The following is a 12,990-nucleotide window of genomic DNA, read 5'->3' as shown; positions in this document are numbered from 1 at the left end:
AATTTTCAAAAATCCAAAATATTGGCTGAAAACGACTAAATATCAAGGACTCATTGGGAGAATCGCTCTGAAACTGAAATCGGAATGCTCACTGACATTTGCGCTATCTGAAAGTCTGATAAACGCCCGAAAAATGAAAGTCCAAAAAAAAAATTTTTTCAACTTTTTTCAAATTTACCCTCGTGGGATATATATTCTACCCACACACATTTGGAACTCTCCTGGGGTACCCTCACACATATTATTTCCTCATTTAGTGGATATTTTCATAAAAAAGTGAAATTTTCAAAAATCCAAAATATTGGCTGAAAACGACTAAATATCAAGGACTCATTGGGCGAATCGCTCTGGAACTGAAATCGGAACGCTCACTGACATTTCCCCTATCTGAAAGTCTGATAAACGCCAGAAAATTGACTTAGTCCAAAATAAAAAAATTTCAACTTTTTTCAATTTTACCCCGGTGGGATATATATTCTACCCATACACATTTGGAACTCTCCTGTGGTACCCTCACACATATTATTCCCTCATTTAGTGGATATTTTCACAAAAAAGTGAAATTTTCAAAAATCCAGAAAATTGGCTGAAAACGACTAAATATCAAAGACTCATTGGGTGAATCGCTCTGGAACTGAAATCGGAATGCTCACTGACATTTCCCCTATCTGAAAGTCTGATAAACGCCGGAAAAATGACTAAGTCCAAAATAAAAATTTTTTCATCTTCTTTCAATTTTCCCCCCGTGGGATATATATTCTACCCACACACATTTGGAACTCTCCTGGGGTACCCTCACACATATTATTCCCTCATTTAGTGGATATTTTCACAAAAAAGTGAAATTTTCAAAAATCCAGAAAATTGGCTGAAAATGACTAAATATAAAGGAATCATTGGACGAATCGCTCTGGAACTGAAATCGGAACGCTCACTGACATTTCCCCTATCTGAAAGTCTGATAAACGCCAGAAAATTGACTTAGTCCAAAATAAAAAAATTTCAACTTTTATCAATGTTACCCCCGTGGGATATATATTCTACCCACACACATTTGGAACTCTCCTGTGGTACCCTCACACATATTATTCCCTCATTTAGTGGATATTTTCACAAAAAAGTGAAATTTTCAAAAATCCAAAATATTGGCTGAAAACGACTAAATATCAAGGACTCATTGCGTGAATCGCTCTGGAACTGAAATCGGAACGCTCACTGACATTTCACCTTTCTGAAAGTCTGATAAACGCTGGAAAAATGACTAAGTCCAAAAAAAAAATGTTTTCAACTTTTTTCAATTTTACCCCCGTGGGATATATATTCTACCCACACACATTTGGAACTCTCCTGGGGTACCCTCACACATATTATTTCCTCATTTAGTTGATATTTTCACAAAAAAAGTTAAATTTTCCAAAATTCAGATAATTGTCTGAAAACGACTAAATATCAAGGACTCATTGGGCGAATCGCTCTGGAACTGAAATCGAAATCCTCACTGACATTTCCCCTATCTGAAAGTCTGATAAACGCTGGAAAAATGACTAAGTCCAAAAAAAATGTTTTTCAACTTCTTTCAATTTTTTACCCCCGTGGGATATATATTCTACCCACACACATTTGGAACTCTCCTGGGGTACCCTCACACATATTATTCCCTCATTTAGTGGATATTTTCACAAAAAAGTGAAATTTTCAAAAATCCAGAAAATTGGCTGAAAACGACTAAATATCAAAGACTCATTGGGTGAATCGCTCTGGAACTGAAATCGGAACGCTCACTGACATTTCCCCTATCTGAAAGTCTGATAAACGCCGGAAAAATGACTAAGTCCAAAATAAAAATTTTTTCATCTTCTTTCAATTTTCCCCCCGTGGGATATATATTCTACCCACACACATTTGGAACTCTCCTGGGGTACCCTCACACATATTATTCCCTCATTTAGTGGATATTTTCACAAAAAAGTGAAATTTTCAAAATCCAGAAAATTGGCTGAAAACGACTAAATATAAAGGAATCATTGGACGAATCGCTCTGGAACTGAAATCGGAACACTCACTGACATTTCCCCTATCTGAAAGTCTGATAAACGCCGGAAAAATGACTAAATCCAAAAAAAAAATGTTTTCAACTTTTTTCAATTTTACCCCGTGGGATATATATTCTACCCACACACATTTGGAACTCTCCTGGGGTACCCTCACACATATTATTTCCTCATTTAGTTGATATTTTCACAAAAAAAGTGAAATTTTCCAAAATTCAGAAAATTGACTGAAAACAACTAAATATCAAGGACTCATTGGCCGAATCGCTCTGGAACTGAAATCGGAACGCTCACTGACATTTCCCCTATCTGAAAGTCTGATAAACGCCAGAAAATTGACTTAGTCCAAAATAAAAAAATTTCAACTTTTATCAATGTTACCCCCGTGGGATATGTATTCTACCCACACACATTTGGAACTCTTCTGGGGAACCCTCACACATATTATTCCCTCATTTAGTGAATATTTTCACAAAAAAGTGAAATTTTCAAAAATCCAGAAAATTGGCTGAAAATGACTAAATATCAAGGAATCATTGGGAGAATCGCTCTGGAACTGAAATCGGAATGCTCACTGACATTTCCCCAACTGAAAGTCTGATAAACGCCGGAAAAATGACTAAGTCCAAAAAAAAATGTTTTCAACTTTTTTCAATTTTACCCCGTGGGATATATATTCTACCCACACACATTTGGAACTCTCCTGGGGTACCCTCACACATATTATTTCCTCATTTAGTTGATATTTTCACAAAAAAAGTGAAATTTTCCAAAATTCAGAAAATTGGCTGAAAACAACTAAATATCAAGGACTCATTGGGCGAATCGCTCTGGAACTGAAATCGGAACGCTCACTGACATTTCCCCTATCTGAAAGTCTGATAAACGCCAGAAAATTGACTTAGTCCAAAATAAAAAAATTTCAACTTTTATCAATGTTACCCCCGTGGGATATATATTCTACCCACACACATTTGGAACTCTCCTGTGGTACCCTCACACATATTATTCCCTCATTTAGTGGATATTTTCACAAAAAAGTGAAATTTTCAAAAATCCAAAATATTGGCTGAAAACGACTAAATATCAAGGAATCATTGGACGAATCGCTCTGGAACTGAAATCGGAACACTCAATGACATTTCCCCTTTCTGAAAGTCTGATAAACGCTGGAAAAATGACTAAGTCCAAAAAAAAAATGTTTTCAACTTTTTTCAATTTTACCCCCGTGGGATATATATTCTACCCACACACATTTGGAACTCTCCTGGGGTACCCTCACACATATTATTTCCTCATTTAGTGGATATTTTCACAAAAAAGTGAAATTTTCAAAAATCCAGAAAATTGGCTGAAAATGACTAAATATAAAGGAATCATTGGACGAATCGCTCTGGAACTGAAATCGGAACACTCACTGACATTTCCCCTATCTGAAAGTCTGATAAACGCCGGAAAAATGACTAAATCCAAAAAAAAAATGTTTTCAACTTTTTTCAATTTTACCCCGTGGGATATATATTCTACCCACACACATTTGGAACTCTCCTGGGGTACCCTCACACATATTATTTCCTCATTTAGTTGATATTTTCACAAAAAAAGTGAAATTTTCCAAAATTCAGAAAATTGACTGAAAACAACTAAATATCAAGGACTCATTGGGCGAATCGCTCTGGAACTGAAATCGGAACGCTCACTGACATTTCCCCTATCTGAAAGTCTGATAAACGCCAGAAAATTGACTTAGTCCAAAATAAAAAAATTTCAACTTTTATCAATGTTACCCCCGTGGGATATGTATTCTACCCACACACATTTGGAACTCTTCTGGGGAACCCTCACACATATTATTCCCTCATTTAGTGAATATTTTCACAAAAAAGTGAAATTTTCAAAAATCCAGAAAATTGGCTGAAAATGACTAAATATCAAGGAATCATTGGGAGAATCGCTCTGGAACTGAAATCGGAATGCTCACTGACATTTCCCCAACTGAAAGTCTGATAAACGCCGGAAAAATGACTAAGTCCAAAAAAAAATGTTTTCAACTTTTTTCAATTTTACCCCGTGGGATATATATTCTACCCACACACATTTGGAACTCTCCTGGGGTACCCTCACACATATTATTTCCTCATTTAGTTGATATTTTCACAAAAAAAGTGAAATTTTCCAAAATTCAGAAAATTGGCTGAAAACAACTAAATATCAAGGACTCATTGGGCGAATCGCTCTGGAACTGAAATCGGAACGCTCACTGACATTTCCCCTACCTGAAAGTCTGATAAACGCCAGAAAATTGACTTAGTCCAAAATAAAAAAATTTCAACTTTTATCAATGTTACCCCCGTGGGATATATATTCTACCCACACACATTTGGAACTCTCCTGTGGTACCCTCACACATATTATTCCCTCATTTAGTGGATATTTTCACAAAAAAGTGAAATTTTCAAAAATCCAAAATATTGGCTGAAAACGACTAAATATCAAGGACTCATTGCGTGAATCGCTCTGGAACTGAAATCGGAACGCTCACTGACATTTGCCCTATCTGAAAGTCTGATAAATGCCCGAAAAATGACTAAGTCCAAAAAAAAAATGTTTTCAACTTTTTTCAATTTTACCCCCGTGGGATATATATTCTACCCACACACATTTGGAACTCTCCTGGGGTACCCTCACACATATTATTTCCTCATTTAGTTGATATTTTCACAAAAAAAGTGAAATTTTCCAAAATTCAGAAAATTGGCTGAAAACGACAAAATATCAAGGACTCATTGGGCGAATCGCTCTGGAACTGAAATCGGAACGCACACTGACATTTCCCCTATCTGAAAGTCTGATAAACGCCGGAAAAATGACTAAGTCTAAAAAAAAAATTTTTTCAACTTCTTTCAATTTTACCCCCGTGGGATATATATTCTACCCACACACATTTGGAACTCTCCTGGGGTACCCTCACACATATTATTCCCTCATTTAGTGGATATTTTCATAAAAAAGTGAAATTTTCAAAAATCCAAAATATTGGCTGAAAACGACTAAATATCAAAGACTCATTGGGCGAATTGCTCTGGAACTGAAATCGGAACACTCACTGACATTTGCCCTATCTGAAAGTCTGATAAACGCCCGAAAAATGACTAAGTCCAAAAAATAAAATTTTTCAACTTTTTTCAATTTTACCCCCGTGGGATATATATTCTACCCATACACATTTGGAACTCTCCTGGGGTACCCTCACACATATTATTCCCTCATTTAGTGGATATTTTCACAAAAAAGAGAAATTTTCAAAAATCCTGAAAATTGGCTGAAAACGACTAAATATCAAAGACACATTGGGCGAATCGCTCTGGAATTGAAATCGGAACTCTCACTGACATTTCCCCTATCTGAAAGTCTGATAAACGCCGGAAAAATGACTAAGTCCAAAATAAAATTTTTTTCATCTTCTTTCAATTTTCCCCCCGTGGGATATATATTCTACCCACACACATTTGGAACACTCCTGGGGTACCCTCACACATATTATTCCCTCATTTAGTGGATATTTTCACAAAAAAGTGAAATTTTAAAAAATCCAGAAAATTGGCTGAAAATGACTAAATATAAAGGAATCATTGGACGAATCGCTCTGGAACTGAAATCGGAACACTCAATGACATTTCCCCTTTCTGAAAGTCTGATAAACGCTGGAAAAATGACTAAGTCCAAAAAAAAAATGTTTTCAACTTTTTTCAATTTTACCCCCGTGGGATATATATTCTACCCACACACATTTGTAACTCTCCTGGGGTACCCTCCCACATATTATTCCCTCATTTAGTGGATATTTTCACAAAAAAGTGAAATTTTCAAAAATCCAAAATATTGGCTGAAAACGACTAAATATCAAGGACTCATTGGGTGAATCGCTCTGGAACTGAAAATGGAACGCTCACTGACATTTGCCCTATCTGAAAGTCTGATGAATGCCCGAAAAATGACTAAGTCCAAAAAAAAATTTTTTTCAACTTTTTTCAAATTTACCCCCGTGGGATATATATTCTACCCAAACACAATTGGAACTCTCCTGGGGTACCCTCACACATATTATTCCCTCATTTGGTGGATATTTTCACAAAAAAGTGAAATTTTCAAAAATCCAGAAAATTGGCTGAAAACGACTAAATATCAAGGACTCATTGGGCGAATCGCTCTGGAACTGAAATCGAAATCCTCACTGACATTTCCCCTATCTGAAAGTCTGATAAACGCCGGAAAAATGACTAAGTCCAAAAAAAAATTTTTTCAACTTTTTTCTATTTTACCCCCGTGGGATATATATTCTACAAACACACATTTGGAACTCTCCTGGGGTACCCTCACACATATTATTCCCTCATTTAGTGGATATTTTCACAAAAAAAGTGAAATTTTCAAAAATCCAGAAAATTGGCTGAAAATGACTAGAAATCAAGGAATCATTGGGCGAATCGCTCTGGAACTGAAATCGGAATGCTCACTGACATTTCCCCTATCTGAAAGTCTGATAAACGCCGGAAAAATGACAGTCCAAAAAAAAATGTTTTTCAACTTCTTTCAATTTTTTACCCCCGTGGGATATATATTCTACCCACACACATTTGGAACTCTCCTGGGGTACCCTCACACATATTATTCCCTCATTTAGTGGATATTTTCACAAAAAAGTGAAATTTTCAAAAATCCAGAAAATTGGCTGAAAATGACTAAATATAAAGGAATCATTGGACGAATCGCTCTGGAACTGAAATCGGAACACTCACTGACATTTCCCCTATCTGAAAGTCTGATAAACGCCGGAAAAATGACTAAATCCAAAAAAAAAATGTTTTCAACTTTTTTCAATTTTACCCCGTGGGATATATATTCTACCCACACACATTTGGAACTCTCCTGGGGTACCCTCACACATATTATTTCCTCATTTAGTTGATATTTTCACAAAAAAAGTGAAATTTTCCAAAATTCAGAAAATTGGCTGAAAACAACTAAATATCAAGGACTCATTGGGCGAATCGCTGTGGAACTGAAATCGGAATGCTCACTGACATTTCCCCTATCTGAAAGTCTGATAAACGCCAGAAAATTGACTTAGTCCAAAATAAAAAAATTTCAACTTTTATCAATGTTACCCCCGTGGGATATATATTCTACCCACACACATTTGGAACTCTCCTGTGGTACCCTCACACATATTATTCCCTCATTTAGTGGATATTTTCACAAAAAAGTGAAATTTTCAAAAATCCAAAATATTGGCTGAAAACGACTAAATATCAAGGACTCATTGCGTGAATCGCTCTGGAACTGAAATCGGAACGCTCACTGACATTTGCCCTATCTGAAAGTCTGATAAATGCCCGAAAAATGACTAAGTTCAAAAAAAAAATTTTTTCAACTTTTTTCAAATTTACCCCCGTGGGATATATATTCTACCCACACACAATTGGAGCTCTCCTGGGGTACCCTCACACATATTATTCCCTCATTTAGTAGATATTTTCACAAAAAAGTGAAATTTTCAAAAATCCAAAATATTGGCTGAAAACGACTAAATATCAAGGACTCATTGAGCGAATCGCTCTGGAACTGAAATCGAAATCCTCACTGACATTTCCCCTATCTGAAAGTCTGATAAACGCCGGAAAAATGACTAAGTCCAAAAAAACAATTTTTTCAACTTTTTTCTATTTTACCCCCGTGGGATATATATTCTACAAACACACATTTGGAACTCTCCTGGGGTACCCTCACACATATTATTCCCTCATTTAGTGGATATTTTCACAAAAAAAGTGAAATTTTCAAAAATCCAGAAAATTGGCTGAAAATGACTAGAAATCAAGGAATCATTGGGCGAATCGCTCTGGAACTGAAATCGGAATGCTCACTGACATTTCCCCTATCTGAAAGTCTGATAAACGCCGGAAAAATGACAGTCCAAAAAAAAATGTTTTTCAACTTCTTTCAATTTTTTACCCCCGTGGGATATATATTCTACCCACACACATTTGGAACTCTCCTGGGGTACCCTCACACATATTATTCCCTCATTTAGTGGATATTTTCACAAAAAAGTGAAATTTTCAAAAATCCAGTAAATTGGCTGAAAACGACTAAATATCAAAGACTCATTGGGTGAATCGCTCTGGAACAGAAATCGGAACGCTCACTGACATTTCCCCTATCTGAAAGTCTGATAAACGCCGGAAAAATGACTAAGTCCAAAAAATAAAATTTTTCAACTTTTTTCAATTTTACCCCCGTGGGATATATATTCTACCCATACACATTTGGAACTCTCCTGGGGTACCCTCACACATATTATTCCCTCATTTAGTGGATATTTTCACAAAAAAGAGAAATTTTCAAAAATCCTGAAAATTGGCTGAAAACGACTAAATATCAAAGACACATTGGGCGAATCGCTCTGGAATTGAAATCGGAACTCTCACTGACATTTCCCCTATCTGAAAGTCTGATAAACGCCGGAAAAATGACTAAGTCCAAAATAAAATTTTTTTCATCTTCTTTCAATTTTCCCCCCGTGGGATATATATTCTACCCACACACATTTGGAACACTCCTGGGGTACCCTCACACATATTATTCCCTCATTTAGTGGATATTTTCACAAAAAAGTGAAATTTTAAAAAATCCAGAAAATTGGCTGAAAATGACTAAATATAAAGGAATCATTGGACGAATCGCTCTGGAACTGAAATCGGAACACTCAATGACATTTCCCCTTTCTGAAAGTCTGATAAACGCTGGAAAAATGACTAAGTCCAAAAAAAAAATGTTTTCAACTTTTTTCAATTTTACCCCCGTGGGATATATATTCTACCCACACACATTTGTAACTCTCCTGGGGTACCCTCCCACATATTATTCCCTCATTTAGTGGATATTTTCACAAAAAAGTGAAATTTTCAAAAATCCAAAATATTGGCTGAAAACGACTAAATATCAAGGACTCATTGGGTGAATCGCTCTGGAACTGAAAATGGAACGCTCACTGACATTTGCCCTATCTGAAAGTCTGATGAATGCCCGAAAAATGACTAAGTCCAAAAAAAAATTTTTTTCAACTTTTTTCAAATTTACCCCCGTGGGATATATATTCTACCCAAACACAATTGGAACTCTCCTGGGGTACCCTCACACATATTATTCCCTCATTTGGTGGATATTTTCACAAAAAAGTGAAATTTTCAAAAATCCAGAAAATTGGCTGAAAACGACTAAATATCAAGGACTCATTGGGCGAATCGCTCTGGAACTGAAATCGAAATCCTCACTGACATTTCCCCTATCTGAAAGTCTGATAAACGCCGGAAAAATGACTAAGTCCAAAAAAAAATGTTTTCAACTTTTTTCTATTTTACCCCCGTGGGATATATATTCTACAAACACACATTTGGAACTCTCCTGGGGTACCCTCACACATATTATTCCCTCATTTAGTGGATATTTTCACAAAAAAAGTGAAATTTTCAAAAATCCAGAAAATTGGCTGAAAATGACTAGAAATCAAGGAATCATTGGGCGAATCGCTCTGGAACTGAAATCGGAATGCTCACTGACATTTCCCCTATCTGAAAGTCTGATAAACGCCGGAAAAATGACAGTCCAAAAAAAAATGTTTTTCAACTTCTTTCAATTTTTTACCCCCGTGGGATATATATTCTACCCACACACATTTGGAACTCTCCTGGGGTACCCTCACACATATTATTCCCTCATTTAGTGGATATTTTCACAAAAAAGTGAAATTTTCAAAAATCCAGAAAATTGGCTGAAAATGACTAAATATAAAGGAATCATTGGACGAATCGCTCTGGAACTGAAATCGGAACACTCACTGACATTTCCCCTATCTGAAAGTCTGATAAACGCCGGAAAAATGACTAAATCCAAAAAAAAAATGTTTTCAACTTTTTTCAATTTTACCCCGTGGGATATATATTCTACCCACACACATTTGGAACTCTCCTGGGGTACCCTCACACATATTATTTCCTCATTTAGTTGATATTTTCACAAAAAAAGTGAAATTTTCCAAAATTCAGAAAATTGGCTGAAAACAACTAAATATCAAGGACTCATTGGGCGAATCGCTGTGGAACTGAAATCGGAATGCTCACTGACATTTCCCCTATCTGAAAGTCTGATAAACGCCAGAAAATTGACTTAGTCCAAAATAAAAAAATTTCAACTTTTATCAATGTTACCCCCGTGGGATATATATTCTACCCACACACATTTGGAACTCTCCTGTGGTACCCTCACACATATTATTCCCTCATTTAGTGGATATTTTCACAAAAAAGTGAAATTTTCAAAAATCCAAAATATTGGCTGAAAACGACTAAATATCAAGGACTCATTGCGTGAATCGCTCTGGAACTGAAATCGGAACGCTCACTGACATTTGCCCTATCTGAAAGTCTGATAAATGCCCGAAAAATGACTAAGTTCAAAAAAAAAATTTTTTCAACTTTTTTCAAATTTACCCCCGTGGGATATATATTCTACCCACACACAATTGGAGCTCTCCTGGGGTACCCTCACACATATTATTCCCTCATTTAGTAGATATTTTCACAAAAAAGTGAAATTTTCAAAAATCCAAAATATTGGCTGAAAACGACTAAATATCAAGGACTCATTGAGCGAATCGCTCTGGAACTGAAATCGAAATCCTCACTGACATTTCCCCTATCTGAAAGTCTGATAAACGCCGGAAAAATGACTAAGTCCAAAAAAACAATTTTTTCAACTTTTTTCTATTTTACCCCCGTGGGATATATATTCTACAAACACACATTTGGAACTCTCCTGGGGTACCCTCACACATATTATTCCCTCATTTAGTGGATATTTTCACAAAAAAAGTGAAATTTTCAAAAATCCAGAAAATTGGCTGAAAATGACTAGAAATCAAGGAATCATTGGGCGAATCGCTCTGGAACTGAAATCGGAATGCTCACTGACATTTCCCCTATCTGAAAGTCTGATAAACGCCGGAAAAATGACAGTCCAAAAAAAAATGTTTTTCAACTTCTTTCAATTTTTTACCCCCGTGGGATATATATTCTACCCACACACATTTGGAACTCTCCTGGGGTACCCTCACACATATTATTCCCTCATTTAGTGGATATTTTCACAAAAAAGTGAAATTTTCAAAAATCCAGTAAATTGGCTGAAAACGACTAAATATCAAAGACTCATTGGGTGAATCGCTCTGGAACAGAAATCGGAACGCTCACTGACATTTCCCCTATCTGAAAGTCTGATAAACGCCGGAAAAATGACTAAGTCCAAAATAAAAATTTTTTCATCTTCTTTCAATTTTCCCCCCGTGGGATATATATTCTACCCACACGCATTTGGAACTCTCCTGGGGTACCCTCACACATATTATTCCCTCATTTAGTAGATATTTTCACAAAAAAGTGAAATTTTCAAAAATCCAGAAAATTGGCTGAAAATGACTAAATATAAAGGAATCATTGGACGAATCGCTCTGGAACTGAAATCGGAACACTCACTGACATTTCCCCTATCTGAAAGTCTGATAAACGCCGGAAAAATGACTAAATCCAAAAAAAAAATGTTTTCAACTTTTTTCAATTTTACCCCGTGGGATATATATTCTACCCACACACATTTGGAACTCTCCTGGGGTACCCTCACACATATTATTTCCTCATTTAGTTGATATTTTCACAAAAAAAGTGAAATTTTCCAAAATTCAGAAAATTGGCTGAAAACAACTAAATATCAAGGACTCATTGGGCGAATCGCTCTGGAACTGAAATCGGAACGCTCACTGACATTTCCCCTATCTGAAAGTCTGATAAACGCCAGAAAATTGACTTAGTCCAAAATAAAAAAAATTCAACTTTTATCAATGTTACCCCCGTGGGATATATATTCTACCCACACACATTTGGAACTCTCCTGTGGTACCCTCACACATATTATTCCCTCATTTAGTGGATATTTTCACAAAAAAGTGAAATTTTCAAAAATCCAAAATATTGGCTGAAAACGACTAAATATCAAGGACTCATTGCGTGAATCGCTCTGGAACTGAAATCGGAACGCTCACTGACATTTGCCCTATCTGAAAGTCTGATAAACGCTGGAAAAATGACTAAGTCCAAAAAAAAATGTTTTCAACTTTTTTCAATTTTACCCCCGTGGGATATATATTCTACCCACACACATTTGGAACTCTCCTGGGGTACCCTCACACATATTATTTCCTCATTTAGTTGATATTTTCACAAAAAAGTGAAATTTTCCAAAATTCAGAAAATTGGCTGAAAACGACTAAATATCAAGGACTCATTGGGCGAATCGCTCTGGAACTGAAATCGGAACGCACACTGACATTTCCCCTATCTGAAAGTCTGATAAACGCCGGAAAAATGACTAAGTCTAAAAAAAAAATTTTTTCAACTTCTTTCAATTTTACCCCCGTGGGATATATATTCTACCCACACACATTTGGAACTCTCCTGGGGTACCCTCACACATATTATTCCCTCATTTAGTGGATATTTTCATAAAAAAGTGAAATTTTCAAAAATCCAAAATATTGGCTGAAAACGACTAAATATCAAGGACTCATTGGGCGAATCGCTCTGGAACTGAAATCGGAACGCTCACTGACATTTGCCCTATCTGAAAGTCTGATAAACGCCCGAAAAATGACTAAGTCCAAAAAATAAAATTTTTCAACTTTTTTCAATTTTACCCCCGTGGGATATATATTCTACCCATACACATTTGGAACTCTCCTGGGGTACCCTCACACATATTATTCCCTCATTTAGTGGATATTTTCACAAAAAAGAGAAATTTTCAAAAATCCTGAAAATTGGCTGAA

The sequence above is a fragment of the Phyllobates terribilis genome, unplaced genomic scaffold, assembly GCF_046119375.1.
Source record: "Phyllobates terribilis strain yellow unplaced genomic scaffold, ASM4611937v1 Scaffold_2__4_contigs__length_985480577, whole genome shotgun sequence".
NCBI classification, from domain to species: Eukaryota; Metazoa; Chordata; class Amphibia; order Anura; family Dendrobatidae; genus Phyllobates; species Phyllobates terribilis.
The sequence above is the reverse complement of the archived record's forward strand: the minus strand, read 5'-3'. Positions refer to the sequence as shown.